Source organism: Ruditapes philippinarum, unplaced genomic scaffold (assembly GCF_026571515.1).
Source record: "Ruditapes philippinarum isolate M1 unplaced genomic scaffold, ASM2657151v2 ctg685_1_1_1_1, whole genome shotgun sequence".
Lineage (NCBI taxonomy): Eukaryota > Metazoa > Mollusca > Bivalvia > Venerida > Veneridae > Ruditapes > Ruditapes philippinarum.
This window is the reverse complement of record NW_026857381.1, coordinates 143,675-163,000: the sequence shown is the minus strand read 5'-3', so window position 1 is coordinate 163,000 and position 19,326 is coordinate 143,675. Positions and strand designations below refer to the sequence as shown.

At 30.5% G+C, this 19,326-nt stretch overlaps 1 long non-coding RNA gene across 1 annotated transcript; it reads right to left on the bottom strand.

Moving 5' to 3' along the window:
- Positions 1–17,610: 17,610 nt before the first annotated feature.
- Positions 17,611–18,875, bottom strand: LOC132749543 (uncharacterized). The gene is made up of 2 exons (XR_009628434.1): positions 18,577–18,875; positions 17,611–18,397 (listed from the first exon to the last, which is right to left on the bottom strand). It is a non-coding gene; the product is annotated as an uncharacterized LOC132749543 (long non-coding RNA).
- Positions 18,876–19,326: the final 451 nt, after the last annotated feature.

Here is a 19,326-nt window from a genome sequence, read left to right as displayed (position 1 = left end):
CATCTATACTACATAAGCAATTATACACAAAGTTGATGCTCGCGGCAAATATATCTGTCTCTTTGCTCATGTCTCAAAGTAATTGTGTACCTGTATTTTGCTTTCCCTAATTCCGTTTGTTCACTTAGGATTGTGCTAAAGTACGGTTGTTGATATATATGATTTTTACAGTGTAAAGTTTTTGGATAATGATAGGAATTTAATTTCATCAAAGAAGTACTCCGGTGCAATGTATTGCATAATAACAACAATCAGTTAATTATTAATTTTAATCTTACGATATCAAAAACATTCGGATTTCTGTGGGTTTTTTTATTTGTTGCAATTTATATTAGAAATTGTTCTTCATAAATTGCAAAAAAAATCCATAGTGTCACGATCATGTCACACAGTCATTGGGTGTATATAAATTTCATTGTAGTTATATAACGGTACGGTAATTTTTCTATATTACAGCATAATACGACAACGTTAAAGAAACCTTGAAGACCAGTGTAGGTATTTCTTATTTGTATTAAATACAATATCATATTCATGATTATGAAAAACATATAATTTTATTTTTCAAACATTACTTGAGTATTTGTATATCTATATATTGTAATTGTGATGATTTATTGTAGCTTTGATTTAGTTGAAAGCTTTCTTATATGCACCAGGGTATACGTTACTGAATTGTAAAACATCTTACTAAAGAACTTTGAACACAGATAACATTCCAGTTTATGTTTCATAATAAAATATATTTGTAGAATCAGTATGTTCTAGTTTGATAATATGATCATTCATAATAACATTTTGGCCTAAGATATTAAAGGCACATTGTTCGTAACCAACAGTTCGGTTTTTTCTCTGGAATGCATTCTCGCATAAATCCGCATCTTCTTGAGGGTCTCATGAATGGAATCTTTCTACAGTGATCTACCAAGTTCATGGTTTGTCGAAAACATTTTTTCAAATAAGGTTTTTCAAGAAACCCTCGCTTTTCAATGTTGCTGAAAATGTCTTTATGTTTGTTTAGGCTTTCAAAAGAGTTTGCAATCCCCGGGTTCCGGTTGATATTATTCCATTCCAGATCGTCATTTCTTGTTTGCCATCCGAAATGGTCTGCAAAAGACATTAGAAACAAAGCTAAACTGAAAACTGGTAAAAACGCAGTATTTTCCTCTTTATTACAGATTAAAGAGTAATTATATGCACAAATTTATGTATAGAGCATATCTTGTACCGGATTGTTACATTTTTGGCAGACCAATCTTACTATATGATAAACACACATGTTGTTCAACCTACAGACATGCTATATTCTTCATTAATACTTAGTTGGGCTATTTCCTTGAAGTAAATGTTTGTTACTTTTGCAAGATAAGCAAGTACATTTGCTGTCTCTTTTGTGAAAATGGAAACTTTTTGTTTTGTTAATTGAAATAAAAAGCCTATGCAAGGATAAAACCAAATACTGTTAAGTTTTGTATTTGAATAAATTATCAAGTGTAATTTTTGACATTCTAGAGAATTTACGTGTATGATATAAGACACTCATAGACACTTACAGTGTGGTTTTTAATTTACAAAGATTTATTACTACTGATAACAATGAGACTTGATAACGATCAATGCAATGTTTGTCTAGCCCATTCTATACGTATAATGATGCTTGGGTTTTTCCATATTGTTCAAGACTATATATATTCAAAATAATATTCAATAGTTCTAGACATTTTATTTCATAGTGTTGTAGTTCATCTTAGACAAGCAATGTTAATAGTAAATTATGATTTGACAAAAAGTTAATATTAATAAAAAATCAAATGTGAACTTTGTTTAAGGCGAGACAAGAGTTGTTGAGGTGTTCTTTTTGTTTTTTTCTCCCACCATTTATCTAATAAGCTGTACATTTTTACGTGTTTTTATAGCTTAACATTATAATACATTGTGTAAAATTGTAAAACTTTTAGAAAACACCATTCAAATTTTTCTTTCCTTTCTTGACCTTATGATCTCCTTTTTATATGTATTTTGGCTTAGTGTTTTGTCGTTTTATCATACATAAAATAATGTATTGATACTATTTAAATTTTCATAGTTTTGTTGTTTTTCCCCTTATTATTGCAAGAGTGTTAAGGTATGAACCTCTTACCCTTAATGAGCTTTTTTGACTGAGGTACTAAACAGAGTAACCTTCGGGTCTGAAGGAATAAAAACCATTTAATAAAAAAGGACATAACGCTAGTGTAATAACACTTTGACGTAACGTCATTTGCGCTATATACGAGTATAAACATAACGTTATAGCGCGCTAATGTTAGCGTTACACTTTAGGCGCATCAATGAAAAATGGCTCTTTTTAACAGTTTACAGATCTTTTTCATATATGTGATAAATATAACACTAAATTTGTGTAGATTCAATAATATATTGAATAAAGCAACATTTTTCTCGCCAGAGCCTCGCATAATATGATTTTATTCAACTCGTTCAATGAATTTAGTATTAAACCTACACTCATTTAATATCCTGTATTTCTTAACATTTTATTAGCATATAAAAATGGCGAAAATATATTTGTATATTGTTTCTTCAAAAGTGATATAAAAATGTTTGTAATTAATCACTCAGACCTGATGAGATTAATTTGCTAATTGGCTAGCAACAATTCATGACGATAACTACTTTGATGTTTTTGATATTTGATATAAAATAAATTCTATTGTATGTTATACATTTTAATTACGATACTATTAAAGATAATACTTTCTATACCCATTTAAACTTTTATTGAAATCTGGTGGTTTTATCCTAATTGATTTTTTACCCATTCTAATCATTATTATACATGTATAATGGCATATGTGTAATTCAATTAATTGTATATAAGCAAATGATTGTTTACCATATACAAATCCTTATTTTTGTTCTTTCTTCTACTCAGCATGTATTTATTAAAATGTATGTGTGCGTTTCAAAACATGTATATATATATTCAGCTTTTAGCCATTTACTGATTACTAGTAATAAGTTTTCAATGCTGATTATGATTAAAAGATAAAGTGTTCATGCTCTATGAAGCAGATTTTTTTCCAACTCGATCAGCCATGAGTTGTGGTAGATTTGTTCATATAAGATAAAGATTATCTCTTAAACATCACTGCCCTAGAGAAATTAACTTTTTAATTATTTAAACTGTTGTCTTCGAGTTGAAGTATTTTGACGATTTGATATTCAGAGATAAGGAATTATTTTTCGTGGCGTTTTCAAATGTGTATAAGTTTGTCTATAATAAGACTAAAATCAAACATACGAAAATAACAAAATATATTTATTATATGACGTCGCTCTGTTTTCCATATACTTAAGCCATTTTATTTTTTCTAAGTGTGTAATAAAACATCGTCTTGACGTTCTTTTTTAACGTAAAAAGTGTACAAAAAACGCATAAAAGCACAAAACATTTTTAATGTTATTTAGTTTCATGCGTTTAGTCACAATATAAATAAACAGTCACTTACTTTCGTTGTCATATATTTTAGTATTAATTTAGTATTAAATATAAAATAACATTTTTAACGCAAAGTCAATTATGTAACCAACATTCTGAAAAATAATCTATTTCGTCAAAAGCCTTTTTTCAAACGATTTAAAAAAACGTGATATTTCATTGGAACATACTCTATTTTTCACTATAAATCGCGCAATTTAAAAATTACTAGGAACAATTAAATCAAATCTAATATAATAAAAAAATGTTTGCTTTTGACAAATTGTAGCGAGTAAATTTTTTAACGATATACAGTAGGCCCGTGACAAAAATTTCGCAATTGGCTTATTGTGGAACTTCCTAGAGACAAAACTAAATTTTAGTTTGCATAATATTATAATATAATGGACTGTTACCGAAAATAAAGTGAACCAATGCAAATCAACAAGTCATCAAGTTTGTTACTTTTCCTTACAGAATTAGGAATCCAGTTTAAAAGGTGTTCGTTGTTCCTGATCATACAAATAGTTGTTTAATTTTCAAAGATCACGAAAAGGAGTAACGATTAAGCCAATTTATTACAAAATTTATGACTATGAATCAATTTGTTCAGACGTGACAAAAATCTGGGGGGAAAACGGCCCAAAACTGTCTTGCATAGCGATTCAACTACTACTTTTGTGGACCAAAATTCACACTTTTTCATCTTTGCGAAATTATATTTCATAACGGCAATGATAATATCAGAGATCGTCTTAACCACAAATTTCATATATAAAAAATATTTATAATAATATATATTATTATACAGTTAATTCAAATGACCAAATTTTCTATCACCATTATAAGCGATGCATATCTACCCTGTAATCAGCTATTGTGTAAATAAAATGACAGAAAATCATATTTATAATTATTTTAGTAGTATACAATAAGCCAATTAAATTGCAGGTACAATGAATTACATGTATGTTGTTAAAAGTAGCATAATGTTAAGATAATCACTGACAACTAAAACTAATTAAAAAATTATCTTATAAGTTTAATATTTGGAACATCAAGTGTTATCAAGCCTTTAGTCATAAATTTCAAAACCCTATATTCAGTGAAAAAAACTAATTTATTACCTATCATCATTTAATTATTTTATAACAAAATCACAAATAAAAAGGTTAACATACCTGTTGTTAAATATCTTCGCATATTTAACTCAACTGATAATACCAATAAACGTAAGAATATAGCTAGTAAAAGTATGAACGATTTCATTGCGACCATTGACGACAGACAAAGCACATATGAATCTTAGTTACTTCTTTAGTTTATGTAGTTTACAACATACAAAATCCAATTAAAGTAAAGTATGTACAAACAGTAAATAGTCTCTTTTTACTGCCGCAACTCGTGAGGGAATATAAATCTTACTTTTTCAGGAATGAATAAAAACAAAGAGTTGATGTTTCGTTATCAAAGAGTTATAAACGATCATCATATAATATATCACAATGCGCATTATATTTTGTTACATTTTCACTTAATACATGTTTCAGATTATTTTCCGTCTGCATCTTTATCTCTGCAAGGATATATATTACGTAATATCATATTCATATGTTTTTGGATAATATCTATGAATATCCATAGGGAAATTAAAATAATTAAATGATTATGTTATTGAACAGAAAAGAGAAAATTGTATTTTTATCCATTTGGAGTATCGTTAAATATCTTAGTACCCAACGTCCTTACATACGAAGTTATGAGAAATGTTTTAAAGAAGAAATTTGCTTGAATCCAGCAGGGAAGTTAAGATGAATTCTTTTTTGAAAGCTTCTCAGCTAGCTTATAGAAGGCCGATGATAATGCTAATGACCAGCGTTAATGCACAGTGGGGCACATTGGGCTTTACTAACCTAATTTAGTTTGAAAATCGACAGAAGGCTTTATAATGATAATGTAATCTAAAATGCAATAAGAAAAATAATAACATTTCTTTTGTGTTTTTAAAGGCTTTCCCCATTAAAATACGCTTAATGTACATTGCAAATATATGCAAAAGGGGTCATGAATATGGCATGTCCTTAGCGAGATTTAAAAACCTTTAATTATTGACAGGTCCTATCATTTTCCCTACACCATGTAACTCCTTTGAAAAGATCGTGGTTCGATCGCTTTTAAAGTTGTAGCACCGCAACTTATGCATTAGTAAGGATCTTTAGTATTGGATTTGACTGACCAGTCAGGCCGATGTTCATGTTTACAGAACATGCTGTCAAATCAATTAGCTTATTAAGTAACATTGTTTTGAAACGACACGTCAAAAATTAGCATTGCACTTGTTCTTATAAATTGATACCATCATTAATACAAAAAATTGACCCGTCACTTGTTTTGGGAAATTGTCATGGAAACGGTAAAAGCAAAGACACTATCATTTAATATATCTTAACTACCCTTATGATGGCAGGCCTATATACAATTTAATGTAAATGGCAGCAGTAGGAACGCAGGAGTTATAATTTTAAAATAGTTTGCGTAAATGAACACATTGATAAAAATGAACATGCTTTACTAAAATATTTTGTTTGAAAATATAGAAAAACAAATTTGTAATCATTTGTCAGATGCTTGCCATATCAATTCGTGTTGTTCTTTCAGCAGTATGGGTGTATATTGATTTAAATGAAGTTTTACACTAAACTATTGCAAGCAATAGCAGATGATAGACTTATTTTCAACCTACAGTTAAGGATCGTGGATGAAAGAGTGCTAGAGTTCTTAGACTAGGGACTGCAATTTAAATGGCTTCTTTTGCTCGTGGACTACGCTGTTCCGTTTGGACAATCGTGGTTCGTGGATTGTTAAATGTAATCTAAAAGATTATTTGGTTGAAGAAAGGAAATAAAAAATGATATCCATAAGTATTATATAACGAATTAGCGGTCACTTCGTAGTCGTTTTATGCAATAAATAAAGGTATCATTTCCTTAACTATTGTGCGTTTTGCTAGTGTTTTATATTGATTCCTCGTACTGTAGATTTTACTTTAACCTTTTCCCCCATAAGCATATTGTGAAAATGGCCGTTTTCATTTAAAAACCTCCTGTTACAAGTTCTAACTGCTATGAAACTATGACAACTGATTCAATACTGACAAAACTTGTCACGAATGTTGACTGAATCATAGCATCTGTAACAGTATGCTCAATCGTAAATTTCCTGTTATAATGGCAACGAGTGGAAGTCTCAAAATTTGGAAAAATCACTATTTTGCATTGTTTTTCCATCAAAATTGATTTCAAAGTGCTGCAACTTCTCTGTTATATGTCCACAATTTTCTTGGCGATGAGGGGGACTACCGGCCTCTCAACCCCCCCCCCCCCAAACAGATGGTGGCACATCCCCCATGGCAACGCCGTGATGTACCATTTTGATGGGGCGGCGTCGAAAAAGTGGTCACGTTTTTATAAATAGGGCATTTTTTCACTGTTTGAGGCCTCAAGAGGGCAAAAAGCCGTCAAAACACGTCTGTATAACGTAAAAGGTTAAGATCAAACTAATCTCCATGAGTACGTATTGTCATTTTAGAAAATATTAAATGTGATGATTTGTTGATAGTTCGAATTTCAGGCTGCAATTCAAAACAAAAGATTTATCAAGGAAAGAAGAAACAATTTGTTGTTGAGATTCTTGATGACATATCAAACAGAAATAATGAATAATCAATAACGCTATAGCAACGTGTGTATTATGTAAAATTATGTGAAAAGTATATTTTATACCCAATGATTTGAAGCCGCTTTGGAAATGCAATCAGTAAAACGTCGAGTTATGGAGTCGCATTAATGCGCACCAGTCGAGTTTTTCATTATATTTCACTTTCTTACAGAATAAAGTAACGGGAATATATTCACTGAGCTGCAAAGGTGGCGTATAGAATAAACCTTCGTTAAATGATTATATCTTTGTAAGTTTGTATAGTTAAGTAAGTTATGCCACGTTCTTTGTATAGTTTCTTCTTAAGTAATAACCACCTAAATAGGCACTATATGAAACTAAACAACTGTCAACTTAGGTCAGTTACAGGCCTTAAACAATTTTAACTAAGATCTAAACATAATCTACAGAACGGTTTATGGCTTATAGACACATTCATTTCCGAACTAAATGTTCATAATTAAACACATTAAAAGGGCTTTTTTCAGAAATGAGGAAACTTTATCAAATGTTCTACTCGTAGATTATGATAATATGTTTCCCATTGATTATTGTTTAGATTAAATAATAACAATCAGCTCAAACAAATAACATAATTGTTTCTACGCAAAATGTTTGAAATATTCATAAAAACTGTACCCTACCCCACCAATTGTAGACATTTGTTTGACTGTTTTATTTTTAAGAGTGTCTCATTTAAAATATACCTAAACTGTATCAAAACGAGAGGCTGTTTTCAAACTTTGACTAAATTTTCTAAAAGGTATCCATGGTTGATCTTTTTAAATATTAAGTACTTTTATCATGTATCTTTGATTATATTAGACTTTAATAACATAATTATATTAGACTTTAATGATATTAGGTACAATATCTGTTATATAATTTAGCATTATTTAGCCAATACCTTAAATTATTACATCATTAAAATGAAACGCTTTTTTCTTTCAAAACGGGATTTGCAAAATAAATGAATACTGCTAAAGTAAAAAAAATACGAAAGAAAAAAGTTGACCCTTCTGTGATTTTTACCCACGCCCCTTAGTTCCAATGCAGTGGACAGTATTCTAGCCTTTTTTAAAATTCGTTTCATTGCGAAGGTCATTTTTGTTAAGAGGGTTACACCTTATAGTAATTCTTTATCTATGCTGATATATATTTTATATACCACAAGGTGTATAATAGTGCATTGATCAATGTAAACCCTAGCTCTAATCGCTTATATGATGAAATCCACTATCTATAGACACCATGATGTTTCTTGTTTAAAATTCTGGAAATTTAAAAGTCTTTCGAGACCGATAAAAACAAAACATATGTGGACGCTGCAGATTATGTTTGATTGGGGGATTTTACATATATATATATAAAAAAATATATGTAAACTGCAACATATCTCACCGTTCATTGGCACTGGCATTGATACCTTCAACAGAAATATTAAGAAATGCTTTAAACGATTATCCTGTCCGTGCTCTGCCTTGTGTCCTTCCTGATTTTTTGTTGGTCCTCCTGGCCGGTGGTCCTTGTAGCTGGGTCGTGTGGGGGTTGTGTTCATTGAACGCCGCTTTTCATTGTTCAACTTGTTTATCATATTTTTTTCTGGACCGGTAACTGAATTTCACTTTATAAAGAATTATATGGTTGAAGCAATCATGAACACATTGAATAACGACTCGAAAACGTAAAGTTTGCTTAATCATTAGGATAATTTTGGCCTTCATGTCAATTAATTTGACATACACATGTATATTAATGGCATTGGCGATATAAACAGGTGCAGAAGGTATTACAACAACCTTATGAGCGTGTGAGTCTACTGGCACTTTGGGCTCAGACCCTATCCACCGGCTAGAACCGCCGCTGTTGTCGGTCAATAAAAATACTGTGAAAATAATTAACATAGATGGATTATCTGTCTTAATCATTGTTTTAAACTATTTTCAAAAGAATGAAAAAATCTCATTTACCGTCAAGTCTCAAAAAAGTAAAGATTGCAGACCCTAAAAACTGTAAACACAAATTCCTGGCATAATGTTTAAAAGGATTTATTGACCGTTTACATGGCCGGTTGGGTCTAACCGGTGGATAGTGTCAGGCAAATATCTAAACCGTAACCAGAATTAATGTATATATAGTATTACGTAGACGTAAGCATTCACTTTTACTCTAACTCATTTATTTTCTCTATGTGTTCAAATACAATGTCAATGTATCCATAACTTTTTATCGTTTTTGAAAACGCAAATATTAACTTCCTTTGTATAAAAAACAACGTGAACATTAAGTGTAGAATAGCTTTATTTTTTAAAGAAATAACAAAGAAAAATACATGTACGAAATACAGCAATTGAAATTATACAATGACACATTATGCATATGCTATCAAATAAATTTTATTTCTGTTTTGATTCAAGAATTTTCTGGTGCTCCTGTTGTATTTGTTGTTGTTTTTGTTGTTTTTTTGTTGCTGTTTTTGTTGTCATTTTTTATGCTATTGTTGTTGTTATTATTATCATTATTATTATTATTATTATTATCATTGTTATTGTTATTGTTGTTGTTGTAGTTGTTGTTGTTGCTGCTGCTTCTGCTGCTGTTGCTGTTGTTGTTTTAACAAGCTAATAAGTAAAACAATAGATACACCAGGTAAATAAAAAGTCAGGAAAATATAACAATATATAACAACATATTTTCTCGGTCAATTATCTTTCAGATCCGATTCCATTCATTTATCAGAAACATTACTTCCTACTTCCTTGCATGTTTGAATTTGAACCCTTGTTTAAATCCTTGTTTGAAGCGCTTCTGTCGGTCATCTTGGTACCCGTCCATGTACCCGAAGTCGTCACTGTTTGCAAAGCCTGCATTGTACTCATCCGCCATATCATCAAGTGCCCAATAATCTGAAAGAAATCAGAAATGTTCGGATATGTACAAAGACTATCATATAAGAACAACTATTATCAAAAGGTATGTATCACGGAACACGTACGAAAAACAAATGAAGATTTAAAGAAATTCAACCAGTGGCGATTTACAACTCTGCTAATTCTTAAGTGTGCTATACGATTAAAATAGTCGGAAAAAGGGAAAGAGTTGTTGTCTTAATCACATATACAATCAATCAACCAGCCGATCTTTATTAAGCAATCGGCATTAATATGCTTTTGGCCAACACATCTATATATGATAATAATTCAAACGGGTAATCAAACACATAACACATAAACATTGCAATACGATGTCGGTATAAATAAACAGCCTGTGTAAATTCATTCTGTTCAATAGCCAGTGTTCTTACTTTAAAAGCCTCTTTGATATACCAAGCTAATTTACTTAAATAGTTATACTAGTTTTTCGTTAGTGTAACAAATTTATTAAGTAAAGGCCATGCTGTATAATGTTTTTGCAGTCATTCTTTTCGGATAATATTATATTTCGAAATGATATTCAGATTCAAACAGTTTCAGATTACAAAATAAGCACGATCTTTTATTTATCTCTATATTATTAAATCTACCTGCTTCAATTACAAAATGCGAAGACAAACGCAATCTAGTTTACTGCATTCTACATAAATCATTAAGAATATTAATTAGATGTAGTGCAAATTCTTAGACATTTATAAAATTTGCATAACACTCTAATTTGCGTGATGTATTCAAAATTGAATTTCATTCTTGAATATACTTGTCACGAAATTGTTTTTGTAAAATAGGAAAAAATATATCAGGATTACAGAAATCATACATCTGTGAAAGACCTAAATTATCAAGAGTTTGTCATTCTAAACACCAGTTTAATCGTGATATTGTACATTGTTGTAGAAAAATGTCATACAAAATAGAACTATCATTATTGTTCTTGAGTTTAATCCAAAAAATTCAATATCTATAATAGATAACGGGAATCTCCCGAGTTCTCCTAATACAGAGGCATCTTATTCCAGGTATGATTTTACAAAACCGTATATGTTACTTGTCTATCTCTCTTAATTATTGTATATTCCCCAAAGTTCAGAACCAAACATTTAAATTTGAACAACATGACTATCAAACAATTCTTATTTGGATTTTTAATCAATGTTCAACTTCTTAAGAAGAAATCATATTCTAGTTATGGCTTTTACTGCCTGGTCAAACAGGGCATTAACAAAAAAACGAAGATTTCCTGTTTTAACAAGTTTTATACCTAGATAAAAAAAACTATCAAATTCTTCAATAATTTCATTATTAAAAAAACCATTCAAAATTATGTCTTTGTTTTTTTTCTTCAAGTACCCTTATTTTTTGCCTCACATTTATTTTCTATTTACATCTGACTGAATACAAGTATTTACGATCTTATACAGCTCGTAAACTATGTTTATCAGTTGTAAAAACTGCTATATCATCGACAAAAAGCAACCGATATACTGAAAGTTGCTGAAAGTCATTATCTGTCAAATTATCAAAATCAGGTGAATCGCTTACATTATTAACAAACAGTATCAACAGCAACGGAGTGAGAGGTTGCATTTTTTAAACCCAGAGACATCTTTAAAAAATCAGATTATTTCAATGTAGATGATATTTTAATATTTGACGTAACTCACTTGTGTCATGATTTAACAATATTCACAAATTTACAACTTACACTTATATCAACTAACTTTGTACACAATGAATTACAGAAACATGTACAAGTTAATTTACCTCTCACTTAAATAAGCTTAAAAGATAAACATTTAAAAATAAAATATGAAGCATTATTTATTTATTATAATTATTTGTTTACCAGTATAACAGTTTAAGTTACCAAACCATAAAAGATGAAAAAAGTTTATCAAAAAAAACACAACTTGAAATACACATCATTGTTTTGTTAAGTTACAATTTCTTAAAAACTTACTTACCGTCGGGTAGTGCCTTGAAACCTCTTTGACTTTTTAGAATCGGTGGCCATGCAAATATTTGCGTAACTGCCAACAAAAGCGCAAAACACACTTGCATTTTCATTTTGAGGTGCTCAAACTAGTTATAATTTCAGACTGAGTATAGCTATCTAGATTTTTTTCTCAAATATATAGTATTTTGGTGATATCTAATGGATCGTTTAGAAATTATTTATTTCTAAATTGACAGTAATTGGGGCTTTTTAAATATCCACAGGGACAATAAAAACGAAATTTATACATGTTGTCCATTTTACACATCTATAACTCATTACATTCACTTTTTTAAATTAAAATAGTATGTGTTCTTGTTCTTAAATTAATCAAACTCATTTCATCACATTCAATATTTATTATTTAATGGACAGCAAAAGAGCTCATTAAGTTAGCACTAGGACATAAAAAATAAAATTCACTTAACACATTTATAATTTGAGATCACTCAGGTTTATTTTCATGTAAACGGAATGGTCCATAAATTATAAATCAAACTCACACTGTAATTGCTTTAGGCAATTAGCAACTATACTGGATCGGAATATCGCATGAAATCTAAACTGTTATATTTATTACAGTTACGAAACTTTATATGTCTGTTATTACCTTTGCTGTACTTGCGTTTTAGAAAATAATTTTTCAACTTGAGTATTTTACTAAAGGTGACATTATGCCCATCCAAAGGTATAAAATGAGTGAACATGTGAAAGTCAAAGTAAGTTTACATTTTGCCATAATTCCTTTCAATTTTATAATTTTCTTATGATTGATAAAAAATTCACATGGTCCAAGAAAATTTCTGTAAATATACTTAGCAAATCCTGTGATAAAGATAATACGGCAACTTGACCACATACATTTTTATACTTGACACCTGCTGTTGTTAAGTATAAAAATCTGGTAACAAAGTGATCCCTCGGAAGCATTAATCACAACAAAATTACAAGAGAATTGCAGACTCGGTTTGATTGAGTCTGTACATGAGGGATAATGAATTCGTGCAACATCCCTCAAAGCCCATATCACGGCTTGAGCGGTACTCAATTCTCAACACTTATTAGTGCTGGCATCAATGATCCCGAAGGACCAGAAAAAATATGACAACATTGAACTTTTTACAGCTGCCACACAGCACTTGACACCTGCTGTTGTGAAGTATAAAAATCTGGAAACAAAGTGATCCCTCGGAAGCATTAATCACAACAAAATTGCAATATAATTGCAGACTCGGTTCGATTGAGGCTGTACATATAAAAACATACCAAGTTGATGTCTGCCCACTTCTTGAAAAATTTAAGACGCAAATAAATGCTGCTGTGTTCTTTTTTTGCTAGAACAATTGCAACAGAATCTAAATTGATGGCAATTTGCAAAAAAACGTAATTATTAACTCACTATTTGAATTTGCTGCAAATGTTGAATTATTAAGGTATCATTTTACAAACATGAAATAGAAACCTTTTTATCACAAAATACGTTTTACTATGCACGATGAGCTGCAAAAATTTTCAACAATTGACTGATATAATGTAATATCAAATTCAATTAATGTTATAACTCCTTGATTGAAGGTAAATGAAGGAATTGCTACATCTTAGGATCTACAATTACTTATGTATATGAAAACAAATTCAAATTCAGTTGTTGTTTAGTTGTTGTTGCTTTTTTTATTTTGTTTTGGTTTTTTCTGTGTTTTTTTTTTGGGGGGGGGGTTGGGGGGTTGGGTTTTTTTTTGTTTTTTTTTGTTTTTTTTTGTTTTTTGTTTTGTGCGCGTATTTGTGCGTGCGTGTGTGTGTGTGTTTGTTTTTTCTGCCAAAATATAAATCAGATCGAACCCGATAATAACGTATGGAACACCCACGCCTCATATCGTGCACGCGTTTTTTTCCACCAATCACTTGCTATTGTCGAAGATACAATTACTAGCCATTTAGATTTTAAAACAGATTTAGATTTACAAATAACCAGTTTTCGGCCTGTTAACAACCGATTTTACCATAAACAACCGACCAATTAAAACTTATCAGAATTAAAATACTTATAAGAATTAAAATATGGGATTTCGTCAAGTTTGATCAATGGTTAATAGGGATTAAATCTGTGATCAATTAATGCAGTCGGCGGCTAGTCCGAGACAAGTCGACGAATCGGTGCTGCACAGTATTATAAAGGTCTTCAGCAGTAGTTTTGCTTCAGGTTCTCTAACAATTTTAACTACTAGCAACCAATGAAATGTTTTAACTGATTGAATACTTGTTCATTACAAAGAAACCACATTTAGAACCATGCACGACAACCGATCAAAGCAGCATGCGAAATTGACATGTAATGACAGACCGTTTGTGTAACTGCACCTTCAACAAGTTTGCGTCTATTCCGCGTCATTATAGTTTCCTCTGCGTCCTTCAATTATTTAGGTTCCCATTTGACTGTTTAATTACAAAATTATTTCGTTTATAGATAGTTATTTATGATAACTAACATATGGCAACCATCAATTTATTTTTGGTTCAAAATGTTGTTTTGGTGCATTATTATGTATATCAATTATTATATAATTCATAACAAAATTAATAACTGAGTTGAAATTACGCTATTTTTATAAAAATAGATTCCAAAGTAGGAAAAGTAATAAATTGTTAGATGTTTTATGACGCGTGACTGCACTCCTCGCAAATTGGTCATGAAGAAATAGAAAACATTCATACGTGTCAACTGGCAAAATTAATGTAAAGTACATTTGTAATTAAAAAAATAATAATTTCAGTGAGAAAAAACTTTACAAACATATAATTATATTTAGGAGGACGGATTAATATGTAATGCAATACAGTCAAACATAAAAAGAAAGCAAATGTTTTACAATTTTCTATTTCAACCCTTCAAAATTAATTACTTCTACAGAAATGTAAAGTTTCAGATTTAAATGTTTCCATAATCCTCCTTAAGAATACCTTTCAATAACTGAAAAATAACGGACTCGTGTTCATTTCTACTCCTGTAGTGCCATTTTTATTTAAAATACCTTATATGACAGAATTACATCTAGATACAGTCTCTATACAGAAATTTGGAGGGTTTTCAATTGCTACAACAAATTGCAAAAGTTTTCAATCATATAACAACTTTCATTGCAAACATTTTATGCCCGGTCAACGCCTGATTCAAGATTCAAGTCTAATTCTGACATTGAAAATTAGTCGGATATGAAAGTGTTTTTGTCATAGGGATATGAAAGTCTTTTTGTCATAATCCGACCATTTATTCGTTGTTCTGACCACAGTGTAACCAGTTTCTTACCACAATCTAAACAGTTTCTGACCACAATCTAACCATGAAGCTGAAGCTTCTGACCACAAACCAACTAGATTCTAACCAAAATTTGATTGTTTCTGCCCGCATCTCATTATTGTTTCAGATTTGACGGACTAAACAGGTTTTCGTGGCAATTTACCTGTTTACTATTACATAATAGTAAAAGAAAATTTCAGTTATCAAATTTTGACAATTTTGACAACCTACATACTCAAGTGTACAAGTGTTATCTCATTGAATAATAACTAAAATCACAAATGGTTATGAGCGTTCCAAAACTTGATGTATTTTATAAAAAGCAACGACAGAAATTTATAATGACTCAAAATATTATATTTTCAATAACCGCTGTCTGTATATGAGCCGCGTCACGACAAAGCCAACATAGTGCGTTTGCGAACAGCATGGATCCAGACCAGCCTGCACATCCGCGCAGTCTGATCAGGATCCATGCTTTTCGCTTACCAACTCTATTACCTTGATTTTTACCTTACAAAATATCACTAACAATAGTATCAATAACCAGGCAAATAATGACCGCTTATGTTGTATTCATTAAATTGAAGTATTATAGAATGTATAAACAATGTTTTGGTTTTAAAAAAATATTTGAAATGTGTTAATAAAGATAAATTTCAAAATGCATGTCAGGCTTAAGATTTATACATTGGTGAATACTTAGGCTTTAGATGAAGTTCTCAACGTTTAGAAATTGAGGTCGGTAGACATCAAGATATGCGTGGAATTGAACGAATCTGTAAAGCTTGTAATACCAATTTAGTTGAATCTGAATATAACTTTTTGTTAACGTGCCCTATATATTCAGAAATAAAAGCAAACTATTTAGGTGATTGTTCATGGCCTAGTAGGGAAACATTATGTCTTGTAAGAGTAAGAATAAGTTATGTAAAACTGCCAAATATTTGTATGAGGCATATCAAATAAGGAATCGATTTGTCGATGCAGACGCTGCTTCTCAATTTGCATAATAAAAATTCATTTCATTATACTGTATGTCTATGACAATGTTTGTAGGTTTTATGTATATCTATTTTTGCAAGCACTGCATTATGTACTGTTTAAATGTTTATGTTGCCATGGCCATATTCTTCACTTCGCAATAATTGTTAAATTGACCAAAGGCATGATATCATGCCGATTTGCTGAATAAACTGAACTGACTAAATTGATATATCCGCAAATAGTTGGTATTTAATTGTCAAATTTTATTGGTTTAATATCAGCAAGTACCGTCTCAGGCGTCCGCCTTAAATTACAATTGACACGCCATAGCGGCGCAGCTCAAATACACCAAAGTGCCTGATACAAAAAGATGGATCTTATCCGTAATTTACCAGAGCTTGGTGTAAAACGCGAAAATATGATACTTAAATTCCACATCATTTGAAAATTGTTGTTTTTTCTTATGTGTTTGTGTGTGTTGTTGTTGTTGTTGTTGCTGTTGGTGGTGGTGGTAGTGGTGGTGGTGCATGCGTGCGTGCGTGTATGTGTTTGGCAGGATTGTTTTTCTTTTCGGGGCAGCATAACGTTGACGTTTTCCTTTGCTTTGGCGCTTGAAAAAAAGACAAATGTGCTGTCATTTGTGGCCTTGTTGCAGAAATCTGCGAAATATTTTAGTATTCTACGCTGATAACGTGGTCAAAACGTACATACTGCCCGTATGTTCATTACTATGTTTGCTTAGATATGTATGCGGTGACAATAATAATTATTCGCTGATATGTTATATTTTTTAATGTAAAGAGGGCATATTACACACAAATATAGTGTTTGTTATATGAAAAACTTATAAAAATATAATTGAATTTATGGCACTATTCTGGATATTTCTTGATCATCCCTGGTAGCCATATACTGTGACTATTTCATTACCACATTTGCCATATTATCTATCAATTTAAAATGTGTTGTGTTTTTTATGAACGTTTCTATTAGAAATTAGCTACACTGTGGAATATATAAAATTAAGTAACTCTGAATTCCTACAAGAAGAAAAAACCTTTTCACATATCTATTTCTCTATCATTCTCTGATCACGATGCTATGTATGGTCTTAAGCCTGTTAGTTTTGTGATATATTTATGCCTATTGTTTCACATTTGTATCTGACTACTCTTAACACTAAATATAAACGCAAGCAATTAAATACAATGTATATCACTTTATTATAATTATAATCATCTTAAACATTTGTTTTGTTATTATAATAGTAATTAATATTCATCAATTCATAAACAATATGTGTACACATAAACACAAAGAAGAAAATTATACCTCCGATCCGTTAAATGTTTGCAGACTCTCAGTGTTGTTGACTATTTCTTAAAGTTTGACAGTCTAGCTACAAGTCAATTTACACAAATAATATGCTTATGTGAATGAATGTACATACTAAAATGTAAAATAAAAACAGGAATGAAAACAAGTACTATTATAATTAAGACAATCCCGCAGAAAGCAAATGCTAAATCATTAAAAAAAACACAAAGAAACACTGGTCAGCTGGTTGTCTCTCAATTATAAATGCAGTCAGTTTACAAGCAAAGCACATATTCCTAAGTAACATCTTAAGATTGTTGTAATGTATGTTTAAATTTTCGCCAAAAATATAAATATGCATGTTCTGATTATGTGCACATATTGAGATATTTGAATAAAACATTCCCATCAAACTTAAAACATTTTTCATGGTCTAATTCTTTACTTAATAAACTTCTTTTTCTATTTAATTGATTTTCTTAACTGCTGGCATGCTATTCCGAGCGGAATTAAAGGTGTTTGTTTTTTACATTTTTTCCTTAGTCCATTCCTGTACTTTTTTCTTTTGAATACGTCAAAACCATTATCATAGTGTGGTTGGATCTCTGTTTCAAGTAATGTATCAGAGTCCCGTCTAATGTCTACCGGATCTTCTATAGTCATTATCCAATTGTCTGAAATTAAAACTGTAAATTATACATAAATGAAATGTAAATAGGATACCAAGGATAGAAAACCAATATTATTATATTCCTCAGCTAGTGTTATCAAGTCTTTGATGATTCTGATTATGTAAAATGTATCTCTTCTTCATTATCATATAAAATACAAAATGTACTAACAATAAACATACCCTCTGGTGTTATATACATTTGATCTGATATCCGAACCGGCAGTGCCATAATTTGCGAAACACTTACTAAAAGTGTTAAAAACGGTAAATTCATTTCTTGCGAAATTTAATATGAGCAAGTAAAAATCCTATTTTTCAACTATTTGAAAGTCATTGCAATATTGCCGATATAAATAAGAAATGTTCGCCTTTCTTTAGCTATTTGCAATCACAACAAATACGAAGCTAACACGTTTCATTTAAGCTCATACAATATTTAAATTACTTTCTATATTTACAAATAAATGTGGTTATTTTTTCCTGATTACATCAAGTTCTTCGATCTGTAAATAATTTAGATGTTGCAGTACCACGTTTCTATTTTCACTTCATACGTAGTTATTGTAGCCAGTCCCTTTCGGTAATGAAAAAAAATCGTTTCACATTACAAGAAAAAAATATTAATGAAACTAAATGCATGCATAAAAACAGGTATACATTAACGGAGAATCAATCATGCAGTACTATACAATACTTTATTTCGCTTCAAAGCTCCCGGCCAATGCAAAACATATATACAAAGAAACAATTTACACAATGTTATAGCATGTGCACAGTGTAAAAACATATAGTATATATATATATATTTAACTGAAAATAGCTTAAGGGCCACTCGCCGTTTTTGTCCGTTTTTTACATGCTTGACTCAGGGCGCAATAAAATACCAGCATAATGCAATGACGACTCTGGTAGTTTTATTATCACAACACA